The sequence below is a fragment of the Macrotis lagotis genome, chromosome 5 (genome assembly GCF_037893015.1).
Source record: "Macrotis lagotis isolate mMagLag1 chromosome 5, bilby.v1.9.chrom.fasta, whole genome shotgun sequence".
NCBI classification, from domain to species: Eukaryota; Metazoa; Chordata; class Mammalia; order Peramelemorphia; family Peramelidae; genus Macrotis; species Macrotis lagotis.
This window is the reverse complement of record NC_133662.1, coordinates 41,208,275-41,227,907: the sequence shown is the minus strand read 5'-3', so window position 1 is coordinate 41,227,907 and position 19,633 is coordinate 41,208,275. Positions and strand designations below refer to the sequence as shown.

Sequence of the window (19,633 nt, the reverse complement as noted above, 5' to 3'; positions counted from 1 at the left end):
CCAGAGATGATGGCACTATTATAAACCCTGTTAACAATAAAATTTTGCTACTCAAATATTATTTGAATTGAATCTCTACTGTGAAGATGGACTTAAGTTTTAAAAAGTCTCACTCTTTTTTATGACATGGCCATGTAAATCAGCAACTAGAAGACACTAGAAAGTCACATGAAGCTTAGGAAAAATAGTTTGCCCCCTCCACTGGTATGATCTAGACCTTCTAAACTGACTCTCCAGAAGTCCTCCAGAAGTGCCTGAAATCCCTTATGAACCTTTGAAGGACTTGTTAATAAGCATAAATATGTTAACTAGAGATGAATGTCACACTAATCCTTTAGCAGAAATTGATGCATTAAGGTTACTTAGAAGATGAAAGCCTTACTAAAAGAATGGTAAATAGAAGGGCCAATTTTTGATGGGAATAAGGGGGTCAGTAAAGTTTCACCAAGTCAGGGTAGGCCCAGATGTGGCACGCCAGAAGGGTTCCTGAGAAGTCAGAAGGCAACATGAGGACACCAGATGTCTTACATAGGAAAAGAAAGTTATCCTTTGGTAACTTGAGAGATATGATATCTTTCCTTAGGTCTGGTTAGGAAATAGGCAAGTCACACCAAAGACTTGCTATATTTAGGAAAGATATGGAGCAACATGATTTTTAACAGAGGCGGCCTTTTGGAATATCTGTTTATAACATCCATTTATCTGCAAAGTAAAGACAAACAAAAATTGATGAAGGCTAACAGCACAAAATTTGAAAATGGACAAATTAATAATTTGAAATATAGACTATATATGTATATATACAGGCATACACATGTGTATATGCATATATTTTCAGGTGTATGATTGGACCTGTGGTTCCATTAGTATGGAGAACTCCCTATAAAAAATCTCCCTCTATCAATGCAGGTCATCAACTGCTTTGCAACTTATAGTCTTTTTCTCAAAAAATTTTACTTATTTAAAGCAATAGGGTTACGAGTGACTTGCCTAAGGTCACACAGCTAGGTAATTATTATTAAGTGTCTGTGAAGCTGGATTTGAACTCAGGTACTCCTGGCTCCAGGGCCTGTGCTCTATCCACTGCACCACCCAGCTGTCCCTGCAACTTATAGTCTTAAGAAAGTTGTTTAGGACACCAAGATGTCAACTCGCTTGCCCTGGATCCCACAGTTTGTATGTAACACAAGTCAACTCTTTAGCTACTAGTCCCTTTGCCTTTCACATTTGTTGTTATTATCAGCAAAATTTAGAATAGTTGTGTTTTAATTCAGAACAATTTTGGAAACTTGTGGACATTACTGTAGCTTATATGCAATATATATTTATAATGTACTAGATAATGTTATTTACTTGTTTTTTAGTTGAAAAAATTTAATTTTAATACCTTTTTTGGTATTTATAACATCTTTTAATCATATTCCTATCTCTCCTTTTTTCACTTTGGAAAGTGATAAAATATTTCTTTTTGACAAATTAGTTCTGGGAACAGGGTTGTTATGGTACTTTAATAGTGAATGTAAAATATAAATGGATTATTAAGATTAAAAAGTCACTTAGACAACTGTGGGAAAAGAAATAGATGGCCAAGTTCTGAGACTTATGATGTCAGTGGATGAAGGTTTATAGTTGTAATGCCCCCTTACTAACATCTGTTTCAGGATATTGCTTACTTTATTTTAATAACATGTAAGGCAAAAAAAAATAGGGAAGTACTAACTTGGATAAAGACAGATTTGATCTTTGAAACTCAAGCTGTTTCTCACAATGAAGGCTAACTGAGAAAAGCAGGCAAACACAAATATAATTATCTCCCCTATTCCAATTCCTGTATTTTAGCAGTGACAGGAGGCTGTTGTCAAAGCCATTCATGTGATGAGGTGGAAATCAAGGCAGCTGTTACAGGCGACACTGACTCCCCACCAGCAATCACATGCAAAGGCAGATATGTGTTTGCTCTCCCAGTAAGGAAGAACAATATGTGGTTTAAAATAAAGTTAATTGTCATCATTTATATCTGGATGAAAGTTGACAGTTATTGTTTCCACATGTACAGTGTCTCTATAAGTATCAACAATGGATGAAAAACAAATAAAAGACCCATTATTTTTTCTTTGTTAGTTGGGTATTGCTAATTCTTGGAAGGGGTTGGAGGCTAGGAGAGAGGATAGGGAGATGAGTCTCTCCAGTTGATGCAAAGAATGAGGTAATTATAATTTACTTGGGTAAAATGCTTTTCATTAAAGTACAAATAGAAATATAACTTCCAATTTCCCCATATGTTTTGAGGAGTGAATTCAAAGATCAGAAAAATAAACATTTGAATGATCAACCCTTTAGGATGTTTCTTCATTTACTATTATGAAGAATTTTTATTTATCGTTTCCTAAAGCACAACTTTAATTGTATGTTGCAGGCAATGATGAACCTAATTTGCTGAATTGAGCTGCCCCGATCCAACACACCAACCTAATTTGCTGAATTGAGCTGTCCCGATCCAACACACCCCTGATCATCTACTGTCATATGCTCATACAAGTCACTGATGCTTCTTTAAGATTATGGAGAGAAAGGAGAGAAATTCTCTCCCCACTATCTCCCTCCATCTTACCTAGAAATTTTTAGGGAGAGAACTTTTGCTTGAAGGAAGAAGGAACGAAAAAGAAAAAGGTTGATGCTGTTTCAATTCTTTTCACAAACTATGGGGAAAGAGTTTCTTAACAAGTCTTTCCTCCTTGACATTCATTCAGTTATCAATCATTTTGAGAAACCCCTATTGAACCATTCAGAAGTTCCTTCTGTTTATTTCAGAAAGTATAAGGTCCTTAGCAAGGAGCCGCAATTCCATAGGGCATGCTCTGTTCAGAAAATCAGAGATTTTCCTGATTATCCTTGATACATATAATACTTGGAAGTATCTAACAAGTCATCTGCTGTTCTCAAATTTTCTGAGGTTACACTTTCAAAGTGAACTCTGTCTGTCTTCAACACAGCAGTAGAACTCTCATGTGATAGTTTGACCTTTAATTTCAGTGACACATCAACCATAAGTCACAAAATTGAATGAGTATGAAGAGCACTGAGAGACCAAATTAGTCCAAATCTATGCCTGAACAAGAATCCTCTTCTCTGACACCCCTATCCTGTTTCTGCTTAAATGTATCCAGTGCCTGAGAAAAGCATTGCTTTCAAAAACAACCCTCTACACTTTTGGACAGCTATCTAACTGTGAGGAAATGTTCTCTTATTTCAAACCCAAATTTTCCTCTTTGCAACTTTTGCAGTTGACTCTTATTTCTGTCCTTTGGAATGGTATTGTATTGGGAAACTCAGAACAAATCTGATCCTTCTTCCACATGAGAACCTTTCAAAGCTTGAAGACAACTTTCCTGAACCTACTTAAGTCTTTTCCAAACTTTATATCCTTAGCAGCTCCAACATGTAGGTCTCTCTCTGGGCTCACTCCTTACTTCTTATTTGTATTGGTGGGATCAATACTCTATTCTACTCAGGATTCTAGGAGTAACCATAAGCGAATCATAGTTTCTAGTATTAACACTCATGAGCCCCAGTGTTTCTCACTGATTATCAGTTAATATCCTCAATTAATTTTTATGAAAAAATGTATTAAGATGATATGGTGGTCTATATAAAACATTCTCCAAATTTTTTAAATACACAAATTTCTTGGAGAAGGTGGGTTCAAAAATTAAAAAAAAGCTAGGGGCAGCTAGGTGGCACAATGGATAGAGCACCTGCCCTGAAGTCAGGAGTACCTGAGTTCAAATCTGACCTCAGACACTTAATAATTACTTAGCTGTGTGGCCTTGGGCTAGCCACTTAACCCCATTTGCCTTGCAAACCGCCCCCCCCCCAAATGAAAGCAATAGCAGGGTAGACCCATAGAGAATATACATGGTCAATTGTTTCCTCCCAACTTCAAGCCATTTTCTCCCTTCAAGGAATCCTCATGAATTTCTTTTTAGGTTATATCTGTCTACTGTACTCTTAAGTTATTGGTGCCTTTCTTACTAGCACTTTAATCTGTCATAAAGCATTGTGAAACTGCCCCTAGTCTTGACTAATTGGGTTCCCACATCCCACTTTAAGTGTTTGTTCTATTTTTGGCCACTACCACACTGACACTCAGTACTACCTTCTCTGGCAGATTCTGCTACTGATGCTGGTCCTAGTGGGGACTGCTCATAGGATCTAAAGATTTCCCAATTTTACCTGGTCACCTGGGTCCGACTCTCATGTCATTTTCCTAAAAGCACAACGGAAATCTAGAAGAAAGACACAGTACTACCTCCCTCCTCTCTGTCCCCCCCCCACCCCAGCAATTCAAAGTCAACCTGTCTCTTTGTCAGGAAGGAAAAGAGTGAGAAATTAATGAGTTTTCTCTTTTGTATACATATTTGGTTTTTTTTTTCTGGAAACCTCCTGAGTCATTGTTTCTTCACTTCTGTTGCCAATTAGAAGACATTTTTTGTCATACCATAGCAGCAACACCTTAGTTACATATGAATACAGATAGACTTCCAAAGTATCTCATGTTGGTTTGAAATAGGCAGAAAAAAAATCTGTGCATTTTTATATCCCATCAAGAATGGCAAATCCAAACATACTCTGTTACAAATAGATATTCACGTCATGAGCTCAAAGCCCTGCTTTCTCTCCTTTGTATCACTGTTCAATGAATTAAATTTTATTGAACATATTATTTCAAACATAATCTGAGCAAAGCAGAGTAGTATGACTTCTTATTTCTCAAGAAAGTAACTATGAGGGGTGGTTAGGTGGCATAGTGGATAAAGCACTGGCCCTGGAGTCAGGAGTACCTGGGTTCAAATCCGGTCTCAGACACTTAATAATTACTTAGCAGTGTGGCCTTGAGTGAGCCACTTAACCCCATTTGCCTTGCAAAAACATAAAAAAAAAGATATATTAAAAAAAACTATGCTTCTTTTAATATTTCCTGTCCTTACATTAATTTTTGTGGTTTACATAGCACATTGTTGACTCATTGACCTTATAGTATACTATATTCTACCCCAAATCATTTTTTTTATTAATTGCTACCTTGTCAGTTTCATTTATCTAATACTTATGGAGCTGTTTTTGAACCTAAGTATAATCCATTTATCCCTATTTTGATCCAATATTTCAGTCTGTAAAAACAAAGAATTTTTTTGTGTTCTGATTCTCATCCAAACTGTTTGCTCTATCTCCCTATTCTATGCCATCTCCAAATCTGATTATCATGTCATCTATGCCTTCATCCAGGTCATTACTTAAAATGTCACTTAACAAAGAGACAAGTGCAAAACTCCAGTAGAGATCACTTTTCAAGCAGAACTGGGAGTAATGGATGAAAATCACTAAGAAATTAAATTAAGATGAAGTTAGGTGCAATTTCCTAATAATTAGCAATGTATCACCTCAAGAAATAGTGAGTTTCCACTTCTTGGAAGTCTTTAAGCAAAGAATGGATAAACAATTGGTTATTACTATCAAATCCTGTTATTCTGCCATTGACAGAATAGGCAGACATGGACAGGTAGAATTTATCACAATCCTTGGTTCCAAACATATACATAAACCACTTACTTGGTGTTATTAATGGCTTGAGAATACTTAGTCCAGAGTGATTAAAATGATTTTTATTAAAATATCTTAACAAAATGTCACACCTCTCTCCTGGTTGGAGAGAGGGGTAGGGAAATCCCAACATACAAGCTCTTTTATTCACTTTGAAAGACTTTGTTCCTGCTCCTTCATGCCAACCATAGGCTGGGGTCACAAATCTAATTGATACATTGGTTCCTATATATTTTCCCTACCCTGCTCATTATACTAATGAGCAAGAACAGATAGATGTCTTTGAGCATATGCAAAGGAGAAGGTCAAGACTCTAGGTTATTCTTGACCCTTGAGCTGGTTTTGGGTTTGCCATCTCTGGAATAGGATTAGGAAAACTCTCCTAGTTTTGTGATTGGCTGGGCCATTCCTCCTTTGTAATGGATTCCCTAAGGGCTCCCCTCCACACCCTGTGAAGACCAACACCCTACATTCCTCACACTTGGTGATTATGATCCTTATATTTTAAGGAAGATTTTGTTATTGTTGTGGTTAAGTGGATAAACACTAGATAAGGATGCATTTGCTTGTATAAAGATACAAATAGATGCATATACATATATATATATATATATATATATATATATATATATATATATTTTGTGTATGTGTGTTTGTGTGTATGGTTATAAATAAGCTCAAATATGTCTTTTACAGTATTTTTGTTTAGAATTAAAGAAATATAAAAACAGATTTAGAAATATTTTTTCTTAGAATAGAGATAAATGATCACAAAACAAACTTCTTTAGAAACACTTAAACAGTTGATGTCTATAAGTGATACTGTACTTTTTGTATAAATATACTTTTCAAAATATTCATGAAAAATATGTTAACTGTATGTAGACAATATATAAAAATAAATCTTATTGCAACTATCATCATAGATTTCACTTGTGTAAATATTTTCTAGGAAAAATTTCATATTTTTTGTTTTGCTTTAGTTGGTTTTCATACCAGTTCATAATCATACCTCAATTTTTTTCCTCTTCCCTTTCTGTTTCCACTTCCTTAATAATTCTTTTTCAGTTTAAAAAAAATTTAGAAATTACTTATCTTTCCACAAAACAAATAGTTAAATCTCTTTCATCATCCATTTCATATGATGAAATAAATGTTAGTGAAACTTCTGTAGTATTGTCCCTTGATTAAATTTTATTCAAAACCTATTTTGTGAAAATATAAGGTGGTCATTGTGTAGGAAATGACTAAGAAATATTACTAATTTATACTTCAATAACTTTATTGGAGGGAACATTCTCCAACTCAAAGGGATGGGATGGCTAGGAATGTTTCTTCCAGGTTTATTGTTTATATAACACTTAAAATCATAGATCTTAAGTCTCTACTGACATAATTACCTTTGTTAATCAACTGGGTAATCTTCTGAGTTCCAATGAAAAGCATTTAATAGAATTGCAGTGTAAGAAAAGTAATAGTACAAATTAGCATGTATAAGTGCCTAACCCATATCATCTTATTTCATTCTTTTTTTTGTTTTTGCAAGGCAATGGGGTTAAGTGACTTCCCTGAGGTCATACAACTAGGTAATTATTAAGTGTCTGAGGCTGAATTTGAACTCAGATCCTCCTGACTTCAGTACCAGTGCTCTATCCACTGTGCCACTTAGCTGCTCCATATCTTATTTCATTTCATTCTTGTAATAGCTGTGGAATAGATGCTATTATTATTTTCATTTTTACATATGAAACTGAGGCCAAGAGAGGTTAAGGGATGAGGTTTAGATGAGGGCAGGATTCAAACTCAGATTTTCTTGAATCTAAGTCTAACAATATATCTATCTACTGCACCACTTAGTTGCCTTTCAGTACCTAAAGTACACTCATCCAAAAATAAACAAAATTATTGGAAATAGATAAACACATAAACAAGTACAACTATATTTATATAGTGAACTAATATGGTCAGGGCACATATGAGATAGTGCAGTTGTTCCCAATGATACAGTACTACTGGTCCAACTAGTTCTATTCTCTGTTGGTCTTGGAGTATCTCCTGGACACATAGTCTCTACCATGTATCAACCATAGCCTCTGCCAGATGTTGCTCTACTAGGCTATAGATTTCTCAAATTCTGGATCAGTTCAAATATTTTCCTATATCTTCAAAAGAAGATTTGGTGTTGCCTTCTTTAATATTCACAGACTAATTTTAGTTCTTTTTAGAAAAGATAGAAACCCTCACCTGAGAAACAGCAAAATAGCCAAGTTCTTCAGTATTGTTACCTTGGAAAACTGGCTCTGAGACTCCCATCTTTCTATAAGAAACTTTAGGCCCTCAATTACCAAACATTTTAGAACAAAGACATGTTATTCTTTACTGGATAGCACTCAAATTTGTTTTTCTTCTTGGCCCAGGAGCTTAGGTTCCTAGAAGACAGTAAGGCTTGTGAATGGCTTCTAATTTTAATCTCCAAAGGCTATACTATAATCTAGGAATTTTTTATATATCCGATAACTACCCAACAGTTCTTGAGTTTATGATTCCCAGAATTCAAACCCTTAAATCCTTATATGAGGAGTTATGCCCTAATCATGAAGAAGGCTTTATAATACTATTACATAGCAAAATAAATGTAGTTTCTTGGTGACCAAGACAATAAAGTGATCAGCTGTATAGTCAACAATATTTCTTCCTTAATCATTTTCTAAATAGATTAAGCAGCTAATCAGTGTGGAACTACAACAATTAAATAACAAATTTACATGTCCAACAACTTAACCCCGCTGTGGAAAGGAAAAAAAAGCAACACTGTTGCTAAAGGAAAATTGGCTAAAGGAAATAATATATTTAAAAGTAAAATTGACTAAATGGAAAAAATAACTCCTTTAAAAGTAAAATTGACTGAATGGAAAAGGAATATAAATCATCAAAAAGCAAAACCAACCAACTGAAAAAGGAAAAACAAAAATTAACTGAAGAAAATAAAACCCTAAAATTTAGAATTAGACAAAAGGAAACTAACAACTATGTGAGATAATAAGATTACATTAAACAAGACCAAAGGACAGAAAAAAATAGAAGACAATATAAAGTACCTCTTAAGAAAAATGACTGAGAAGGAAAAATAGATCTAAGAGAGATAATTTATGTTTTTATTGGCCAACTGGATACCATGAAATCCATGATATCAGAACATAGATGATATCTTCCAGGAAATTATCATGGGAAAACTGCCCTAATATCCTAGAACAAGAAGACAAAATAGTCCTTGAAAGAATCCATCAATTATGCCCCCACAAGATCTCAGAATAAAAACTCTAAGGAACACTGTAGCCATATTTCAGTATTCTTAGCTAAAGGAGAAAACACTGCAAGCAGCTAAAAAGAAGTAATTTAAATACCATGAAATCATAGTCAAGATTATATAGAAATTATCCACTTCAAAATTAAAGGATTGGGATGGCTAGGTGGCACAGTGGATAGAGCACTGGCCCTGGAGTCAGGAGTACCTGAGTTCAAATCTGGCCTTAGACACTAAATAATTACCTAGCTGTGTGGCCTTGGGCAAGCCACTTAACCCCATTTGCCTTGCTAAAACCTAAAAAAAAAAATTAAAGGATCAGAGGACATGGAATATGATATTTCTGAGGTAAAAGGAGATTGGATTACAACCAAAAATTAACTACCCTGAAAAGTTCTGCATATCCTTTCAGGGGAAAAGATGAATTTTCAACAAAATAGAAGAGTTTCTATAAAGTCTGTAATAGAAGTCCAGAACTGAATAGAAAATTTGATCTTCAAATACAGTACTCAAGAGATGAGTAAAAAGGTAAACAGAAAGGGGGAAAAACTGCTAGTCAATGAGATTAGACTGTTTACATCCTTATGTGGGAAGATAATGCTTGTAACTCTTGAGAATTGTATTTTTGTTAGTTAAAAGAAGCATACTCAGGTAGAGGATGTAGGTATAAATTGATCATGAAAGTAATGATACTTTTTAGCTGATGCTTTAGCTCATGATAGTTGTAGTTCTATTGGGGACAGTTTGAAGGAGTGTACTTAGAGGGTGTTGATATAAATGGATTATGAAGTAATGATTCTTTACATGATACTTTAGCTTATCAGGGCTATATTTCTATAGTGATAGTTGGAGGGAGTATACTTGAAAAGAGTGTTTTGGTATAAATTGATTATAATTTGATGACACTTATGATTCTTGAAAATTATATTTCAAATGGAACATTTGAGGGGGATTATACTTGGACAGAGACTGCAGGCATGAAGTGGCAATGAGGTAGTGACGCTTATAAGGCAATCAAATAGCCAATCAATCCTTGAAAGTTGTACTACTATCAGCATAGATAATAAGGGTATATTTTGCAGAGGTTGTGGGAACACGACAGATATAAAATAATTAAGACATGAAAAGAAGGATTATACTGGGAGAGCTAGGCAGAAGCATTAGAGGATAAATAATACTATATGAAGAGTTGCAAAAGATCTATTATAGTAGAGGAAAATAAGAGAAGGCATGAGCACTGAATAAATCATACTCTCAACAGATCTGGCTCAAAAGAGAAAATAACATACATTCCCAACTGGGTTTAGAAATTTATCCTACTGTACAGGGAGTGGGGGGGGGTGATAAAAGGAGGGGAAAAGTAAAGGTAAAGATTAAAGGTAAAAGTTAAAAAATAAAAGGGGAAAGGGAGAAGGAAAGGGAATAGAGCTGATAGAAGGGAAGACTGATTGAGAGATGCAGCAAACAGAAGTTAAACTTTAGTGAGGAAGGATAAGGGAAAGGAAAGAGAAAAGTACAAATAGAAGGACTACAGTTACTTAAGAAAATTTGAGTAGTCTTTAGAAAAGCATGAAAAACTTTTATGAACTGATGCTGAGTGAAGTGAGCAGAACCAGGAGACAACTACACATATTAATGGCAACATTGTGATATGAATCATCTATGATGGATGCAGTTTCTCTCAGAAGTTCCATGATCAAAGACAATTCTGAGAGATCTGTTATGGAAAATGACATCTACATCTAGAAAACAAGCAAACAAAAAAACGATATGGAGTCTGAATGCAGAGCAAAGCATATTATGTTCACTTTTTAAAAAAATTTAAGTTTTTCTTTCTTTCTCATGGTTTTTTCTCTCTCTTGGTTTTAATTTTTTTCTCAACATGACTAATATAGACATATGCTAAACACAATTGTGTAGATGCAACTTTTACCAGATTGTTTGCTGCCATGAGGAGGGTAGAAGGAAGGGAAGATAGTAGAAAAATATGGAACTTATAAATTTGCAAGTAGATGAATGTTGAAACTACCTTTGCATGTAATTGAAAAAAAGAGAAAAATCAAAGTAAAAAACATTATGATTTAGTGCAGAATATTAGCTATATACACTATAATTAAAAATTGAGTGCTGAAGCCTGCTGATGCTATCTCTTAAAACTTTGACAAAATATAAATAAGGTATGGTTGAGTCAATTATGGCACAAAACATGGATAGATGCTTCTCTTTTTATAATCACAACTTGAAATAGACTCAATCAGAATTTTCTACTATGTGCAAGAGAAGGCAAATGTTAATTCTAAAACCATTTTCTCTGCCAGCAGACTTGTACTCTTGGTGTCTCTTCCCATGGGAGAATTGTGGGAGATTCATTGTGAAGTTCTTTCTCCACATAAGTAAATGAGGTATAATTTATCATTTCTGTCTAGCTCTTTAAGATATTTGGCTAGTATGATGCTGAGCGAGATGAGAACATTGTACACCCTAACAGCAACATGGGAATGATAATCAACCTTAATGGCCTTGCTCATTCCATCAATGTAATAATCAGGGACAATTTTAGGGTATCTGTGATGGAGAATACCATCTGTAACCAGAAAAAGAACCATGGAGTTTAAATAAAAGCCAAAGGTTAATACCTTCAACTTTTAAAAAATGTTGTCTTATATACTATATAATTTTCCTATTTCTAATATTTTATTTCTTCCTCAAGGATATTTTTTTCTCTCAACACATTCATTTTGATCAATCCATAGCATGGAAACAATGTAAAGATTATCATATTGCTTTCTCTGGGGGGCAGGGGGAGGGAAAATTGTAAAATTCAAAACCTTACAAAAATGATAGAAACTACTATTGTATATAATTGCAAAACAAATAAAATGTTTATTTAAAAAGATATCTGGCTAGTTCACTGGCAGAACTGTAATATTCTGCATGAATGAAGGAGTCCCTCTGGGAAAAATAGCTTTTTCTAGATGGACCTAGCACAATAGGTACTGTGCCAGTCAGAAAATGATTGTAGAATTTTTCAGTTGTATAATCTTTGTGGACTGAGTTTCCTAAGGAAAGGCAAAATTTATAAGGAGATATGGTGAGAATCAAGTTTTTTTCATATACTCTCCAAATGCTCATTGGCAGGTATGAATTTCAAAGTTTTTACTTAACTCTTGCATGATTAGGCTTCTGGTTACTGATAACCCAGCAAAACAGCTACTTCTTGCTTAACCCTGCAAAGACAATGAAGTTTGTGTTTACTGTCATGAATCCACAAGGCAAGTGCCATATATCCCAGTCTCATTGATATCAGAGTCAGATTGAAGAGGTATTCAATGCTGTTGTTCTGCATAGATGATTCCAAGTTCATCCAAATCCACTTCTGGAATGGTGTCCTAGTGTGTCTATTGAATTAGTGAGACCCCAACTAATGTTTCAGTGATGAATCACAACAGCATGTAATTTGTTGTAAATGACTTAGTCTGTGGTATGAGGACACCTGTGGGTATTAAACATTGTTTGACAGGATGAAAGGTCAAATATCTGCCCAAAAGGCCATATCCAAATCATGATTTCATTCAAATCATCATTTTTGTTGAAAAAGAAGATTCTTCACTTTCAGAAGACAGCTGGTTATTTCTATGGTGCCAAAGATCCAAATATTGGTGCGCTTTATGTAAATGAGCAAGTGTGTCATGAAACAACCCAGAATAATTCAGATTAAAGATGGGTGAAAAATTTCTTTGGATATCAGTGTCATAATTTTTTTAATCATGCAAGTTGTACTGCAAGAATACTTAGCGACTATTCTCATGTTCAAGTTACATATTTTAGAATGAAGGTAATAAAATCAGTCAAGAATGAACCAAATTGAAGAACATATCATGGATTTTTACTAGATGGACAGAGAACACTTGCTTTTATGGATGCCAATTTGTTATCCAATTTTTGAACTCTTACACATATAATACATATATAATATATAATATGTGTATAATGTCTATATATAATATATAAACTAGTTTTAGGGGGGAAAATGTCATTGACTTAGAGAGAGTTTCATTGGGGTGGTATGCTGAAGCATAACTGAGGTCCAGCCCAAGGAAAAGAGATCATTTGTGGGGTCCCAGAGCTGGTGCCATTGCTAAGTAGACTCTCCCTGACCATCTCCAGTTGCCTGGGAAGTACTTACTACAATGGGAGAAAGAAGTAGCAAAAGAGGAAAAGAAAAGAAAGATGGATCTGGGGAGAGGATAGGTGGGAGGGAGGAGAGTACAAACCAGGGAAGGGGGAAATATGCTAGACTATGCTCTTTTAAGACATTACTATGAGCCACCAGAGCCCCAAGCAGTGGAGCTAGCAAAAACTAGCCAAATATATCTTAGCCTTAGCAAGTTAAGATTAAATCTATTCTTTTTTTCTATTCTTTCTCTGGTACTGATTAAAGGTGCATTTATTCCTTTATTGTTTTTTTTTCAGTAATTGACCAAGTCTAACCACATAATTTCCTTTGCTACCTTGCCAAGGCCTAAACCTGAATGAATCCTATCTCCTTCCTCTTCTGCTCCTACTTACATATTGGTGAGTTTTGCTGGATAAAAACAGCATGCAATTATGCCATTTGTACCCATTGCAACTTTATGGCATCTGCTTTTGTTGTATGACAATTCTTCTATTCTTTCATGATTCATTCTCTACCCCATTCCCCTGGCAACTATTCCAATCCTTCTTTCCTCTCCTCAAACTTCCTATGCAATCAACTCTTTCTTATTCCCTCTCCTTAGAGGGTCTCACATCCAACATTTATAAGGAAACCTATGAGTGCCCAACTTTCTTTCCTTTTCCATATTTCAAAGTTTAACACTATCTTTTATTCTCTTCTCCTTTGTACTGGTTTCTGAGTAATAGGTCACTTTCCCCTTGAAAAGGCCAAGTTTCATATTTGTATCTTCAAAAACAAGTTCAATTGGATTAGATTGATTGGATTGAATTTAATGGTGGAAAAGATTTTGGCAAGCATTATTGTTCATTTATCTTTGTTAAGGAAAATGTTTTTCTTATGACTGTGAACACAATGGTAATAATTCAGCTCACATCATTTGCTTTTGCATGATTACTCATTTCCCCAAATAGTAATAGGCTGTTTTTATTTCCTGTAAGTAGTCCAAAGTGCATTTTTAAAGTAGGCTAGGCCAACTGAATAAAATAGCCTTCTCCATCTCTCTCTCTCTATGATTTGGTGCTCAGTGAACAATTAATATTTCTAATGATTGAAAATAGAAATAAATACTTTATATCAATGATTCTCAAATTAAATTGCTCCAAATACTGAATAAGGGCAAAAGGTCCTATTATCAAATAGTCTACCTACTTTTCTTTTTTTCTTTCTTTTTTTTTCTGCTGCAGAAAACCCCAAACAGAAACATAGTCACAGTGAATGGAAAGACTCATGCTGTTTTAGATGAAATACATGATGAGGTAATGTCTGGTTTATATCAAGTATACTGACCAAAATTAATACCAGAAATGAAAGTCTAGATACCAATTGTCATATCATCCATTTGAATATGATAAGAAACTAGTTTGGAAATCACCTGGAGGATCCCCAGACCATCACAGGTTCTAGAGCATAGACCTATATTGCCCTTTGAATTGGTAAACAAGCCGCTTCCAAATACCACATCACTTAGTGGTTACCACTGAATTCATTCAAGAAAGTCTTCTTAGGCAAAAGCAAATGTTAAGATTATACTTAAAAAGAGAAGAAATAACTAGACTATCATCATTAATATTATGATCTATTTATTCCAAAATTCATGAAATACCTTAGAAAAAGTGAATAACAATTAAAAATTAAAGCTACTTTGAAGTATCACCTCACAGCTATCAGATTGGAAAAGATGACAAAAAGGGAAAATGATCAATGTTGGAGAGGTTGTGGGAGGGTTGAGACATTAAGACATTGCCGGTGGAATTGTGAAGTGATCCAACCATTCTGGAGAGCAATATGGAACTCTGCCCAAAGAGCAACAAAACCGTTCATATGCAGCAATTCCAATTCTAGGCCTATATCCATAAGAAATCTTAAAAAATGGGAAAAGCCACACATGTTCCAAAATATTCATAGCAGGTCTTTTTTTGTAGTGACAAAGAATTGGAAATTGAGGGGATGCCCATCAATTGGGAATTGGTTAAACCAGTTATAGTACTTGTAAATTATGCAATGCTATTGTTGTACAAGAAACTATAAATGGTCAGACTCTAGAGAAGCATGGAATGATTTATGGAATCTGAAGCTGAGCAAAGGGAGTAGAACCAAGACAGCAATGTACACATCAAGAACAGCACTAGACATTTTCAATCCTGTTGGGTGCAGCTTCTCTCAGAAGTTCAGAGAGCTAGGAAAAACCCTATTAGACCCTATTGGACAATACTATCCCCATCCAGAGGAAGAAAAACAAAACGAAACAAAAAGAAATTCTTCAGAATCTGAAGAACATTGCATTCACTTCTTTCTTTTTTTTTACATTCACTTTTTAAAAAATATACCTCTTATGTGCTTTTTTTCTTTTAATCCTAAATCCTCATACCAAAAATAGTTAACCTGTAAACATGCTTACACAAATGTACAATATTAACTTTACTATTCATCTTTGAGGGGAGGAGGAGGTGAAGGGAAGGTGGAAGGAAATTTTGAAATATGCATAGGCATATGATGAATGTTAAGAAAAAAGTCTGAATTGATAATTAATTTCTGAAATTATGAAATGTGGGCAGTATGCCTAATTTTTTTGGGTACTCACCGGGAAAGACCACAATTGGCAGTGGGAAATGAAAATAAACTTTAATAACCATAAAGGTTGTGAGGGCAAACAGCACAGAAAATATAGAGATGAGTGACAAAATGTGAAAAGAGATATAGAAACAGTGTGGGGAATGGAAACCTGAAGGGAGGCAGTCAATATAAGAAAGAGAATGGAGAGGGTCTGAGTCACTTATGTACCTATGGATTAGAGTTGGGAGCATTCAAGTATCATGAATGCTTAGGAAAAGGAAGAGTGAAGGGGATTGAGGAGGGAGTAGTGTGATGTCTCATTTCAATGATTTTGGGGGGAGAGAAACAGACCAATTTCTATCTGTGACACTTTGGGGTTAGTTCATTAACATTAACAAATCATCTCAAATTTATTGATAAAACTTCAAAGTCATCATCTCAAAGTTGTCAGTATATTTCTGATGTTTGGTTGGTCTAGAACTATGTAGAATTTGCTGGGGATCTATATATCATGGGACCAGTTCCCAGACAACAGGGCCTTTCTGATTTGTTCCATATTATCAGGATGTAAATTTTAATTGATATATGAAACAAATTGTAAAGTATGCTCCTTTGGTTTGGGGGATGGTTTGTTCATGCCTTCTAGGTTCCTTTTGCAATCTTATTTCTTCCTTTTGACCCTTTATATTGACTATTCTAAATTTTCTATACTGATAGAAGTAGGGGGTTATATTCAGGGCTACTAGAATAAAATACAGTTTTAACAGAAATTTAACTCTTTGCTCATACTTTCTCCCTTCTCTTATGAAGCTTTCCCAGCTCACAAAAAGCTATTTGAGAACCACTACTCTCCAGGTTTTTAGGTAGGCACTGGTCAAAGGAATGCCTGCAGGGGCCAAACTCCACAGATAAAAACACAATTTTACTTGAAAGAGTGAAATGTATCCTTGAAACTAAACCTAATGCTTCCACTTCTTATCTACCTATTCTCTTCTCAAAGTTATATATTGTTTATCTTACTCATCAAATGAAATTGATAACTTGAAGTTTACTTGCTTTCTGAACTCAATTGCCTTTTCTTGCTAACAATGATACTAATAATATAAGGGGGAAGGGGAAGAGAATAAGTATTTATATTGTATCTACTATGTGTCAAGACACCTACTAAGCACTTTGCAAATATTATATCAATAGAGTTTCACAAAAACCCTGTTTTAGAGTTGGGGAAACTGAGGCAAATCGAGGTTTACTGATTTGTCCAGAGTTGCAGAGCTATTTATATCTGAGGTACATTTGAACTCAGGTCTTCCTGAGTTCAGGCCCAGTACTTTATCTACTGTATCATTTAATATATAATAAATAATAACAATAAGGATAATAACTTTAAACATACTAATGATATAATGATCTAATTGATGATTGCTAGCTATAAATTTAATATTATGTTTATATAATGTTGCAAAGCACTTTGCAAATATTGTTTCATTTGCTTTTCACAATGATCTTGGGAAATATTTTTACTACCATTTTACAGATGAGGAAATTGAAACAGACATTAAATGAATTGCCTAGAGTCACCTAGTAAGTATTTGAACTCAGATTTGAATGTCCAGAACTTTAGCCACTATATGACCCAACTGCCTCTGAGTATTCATTTTCCTCAAAAACAGCCTCTATTTAGTATTTAATTAATAAATTTTACTATGTAGTATTTTATAATAAAAACTTTATTACCTCCAAATGTCTCTGATAAACATCTAATATCAAGATATAGAGGGAATTAAACAAAATGTATAATGCAATTCTCCAATAAGTAGTCAAAAATATGAATAAAAAATTCTCATAAAAGAATTACAAACTATTTTTATGATCATTTACTTTACATTAATAATAGATGAAGTGGTTGCTCAGTTGCATTCAAGTTTTTTATGATGGTTTTATGAGTATATCCATGGATGATTTTATCAGGTTTTTTTGGCAAAGGTATTGCAGTATTTTGCCATTTCCTCCTCTGAAAGATTAAAGCAACTGAATTTAAGTGATTTGTTCAAGGTCACAATAAGTGAAACACAGATAAAAATAACAAGTCTTCCTTTTCACCTAGCAAGATGACAAAGATGATACAAAGATAGGAATTGTCAATGCTTAGAAGGCTGTGGCAAAACAAGGCATGCTAATAATCAATTACATAGAACTTGGAGGAATAGTTAATGTATCAGATGGCAGAATCCTGATACTGAAAGATCTTTACCATCTAGAACATTAGGACTGAATTTATGACATGAAATTTAATAGGAATAAATATTTTCTTACACTTGAGTACCAAAAAAATCAGTTTCACAAGTACAAGATGGATGGATGGTTAGTAATCAATTTTAAAGAGCTCTGGATTTTATTGGACTTTAAGCTAAAAATGAATTAGCTTTGTGTTGTGGAAACTAAAAAAAGTTAATTTGGCTGCATTAAGATAGACATAGCTTATTCTCAGCTATACATTGATCCAACTCAATTCCAAAGGACTCATGATGAAGCACTTTCAGAGAAAGAACTGATACTGTCTGAATGCAGATTGAAGCATGCTATTTTTCAAGTTCTGCATTCATTTTTTATTTGAAACTTCTTGTACAAAATGACTATTATGAAATGCTTTACATGATTGCACAAGTATAGACTATGTCAAATTTCTTACTATCTTAGGGGGAGGCAGGGAGTTATAGAATTTGGGACTCAAAATTTTTTTAATATGTTAAAAATTGTTTTAACATGTAATTGGGAAAAAGAAAATATATTTAAAAAATAAACACAATTACATGAAAAAGAGCAAAAAAAAAAGATAGGCATTTCCAGGAAAAAGATGACAGTCTTGTATCTGTCATACTTTATCTAGACTATTATATTCCATTTTTGACCCCACAGATTAAGAGGGACACTGATAGTTGGAAAGTGTTCAGATGATGACAATGGGATTGTGAAGGGTCAAGACGTAGGTTATGACATAAAGGGATAGGCTGAAGAAGGGGCATGCTGGCTATTTTCAGGTATTTTTTTTTTAGTTTTTTTGCAAGGCAAATGGGGTTAAGTGGCTTGCCCAAGGCCACACAGCTAGGTAATTATTAAATGTTTGAGACCGGATTTGAACCCAGGTACTCCTGACTCCAGGGCTGGTGCTTTATCCACTATGCCACCTAGCCGCCTTATTTTCAGGTATTTAAAGAGCTATCAGAGAGTTTATTCTGTTTGGGCTTATTCTGTTTGGGTCTCCAGATGTCTAAATCAAGAACATTGGGTGGATTTTACAAAGAAATAAATTTAAGAAAGATGCTGAGAAAAAATAACATCAATTAAAGCTCTCCTAAAATGGAATGGACTGACTTAAGAAACAGTAGTTTCCCCCTTTTAGAAGGTCTTCAAGCAGAAGCTAGATGAATACTTTTCAGGTTGGTTGGATCTTGTCCTTTATTATCGAAGACCCAAATGACATTTCTATAATAGAGACTTTACAATGTGTCCAACTATGGTTATTAAGAACAATATAAGCTCAGAATACTCTACCACGGAACGGGCACAAATAGTCCATGTGAACACCAAGGGTAGTTATTCTAAACTTATGCATCTCACATTTCCTTTGAGCTGCTTCACTTCTGCTTTGCTCATAGAACACAGCACCCTCTCTGATGGGGGCATACCATGCTGGGTGGTCCTCTGTCAATGTCTCTCAAGCTGAACAATCAATTCCAAAGTTGTTAAGGTGTTCTGTGAATTGCTTCCTCTGACCCCACTGTGAGCACTTGTCTTGTGTGAGTTCTCCAGAAAATAATTTTTTTGGCAGTTGTTTGGATAGCATTCAAGCAATGGGGTCAGCCCATTCTATGATATGCTTTTTGTAATAAGATTTGAATGCTTGGCAGATATATTATAGGGGCTTTCCTTTCAGGTATTGATTAGATTAAATGGCTACT

General features: G+C 34.5%; 1 pseudogene; it reads right to left on the bottom strand.

Annotated features, from left to right (window-relative positions):
- Positions 1 to 11,155: 11,155 nt before the first annotated feature.
- On the bottom strand, positions 11,156 to 12,662 carry LOC141489250 (4-galactosyl-N-acetylglucosaminide 3-alpha-L-fucosyltransferase 9-like; annotated as a pseudogene).
- Positions 12,663 to 19,633: the final 6,971 nt, after the last annotated feature.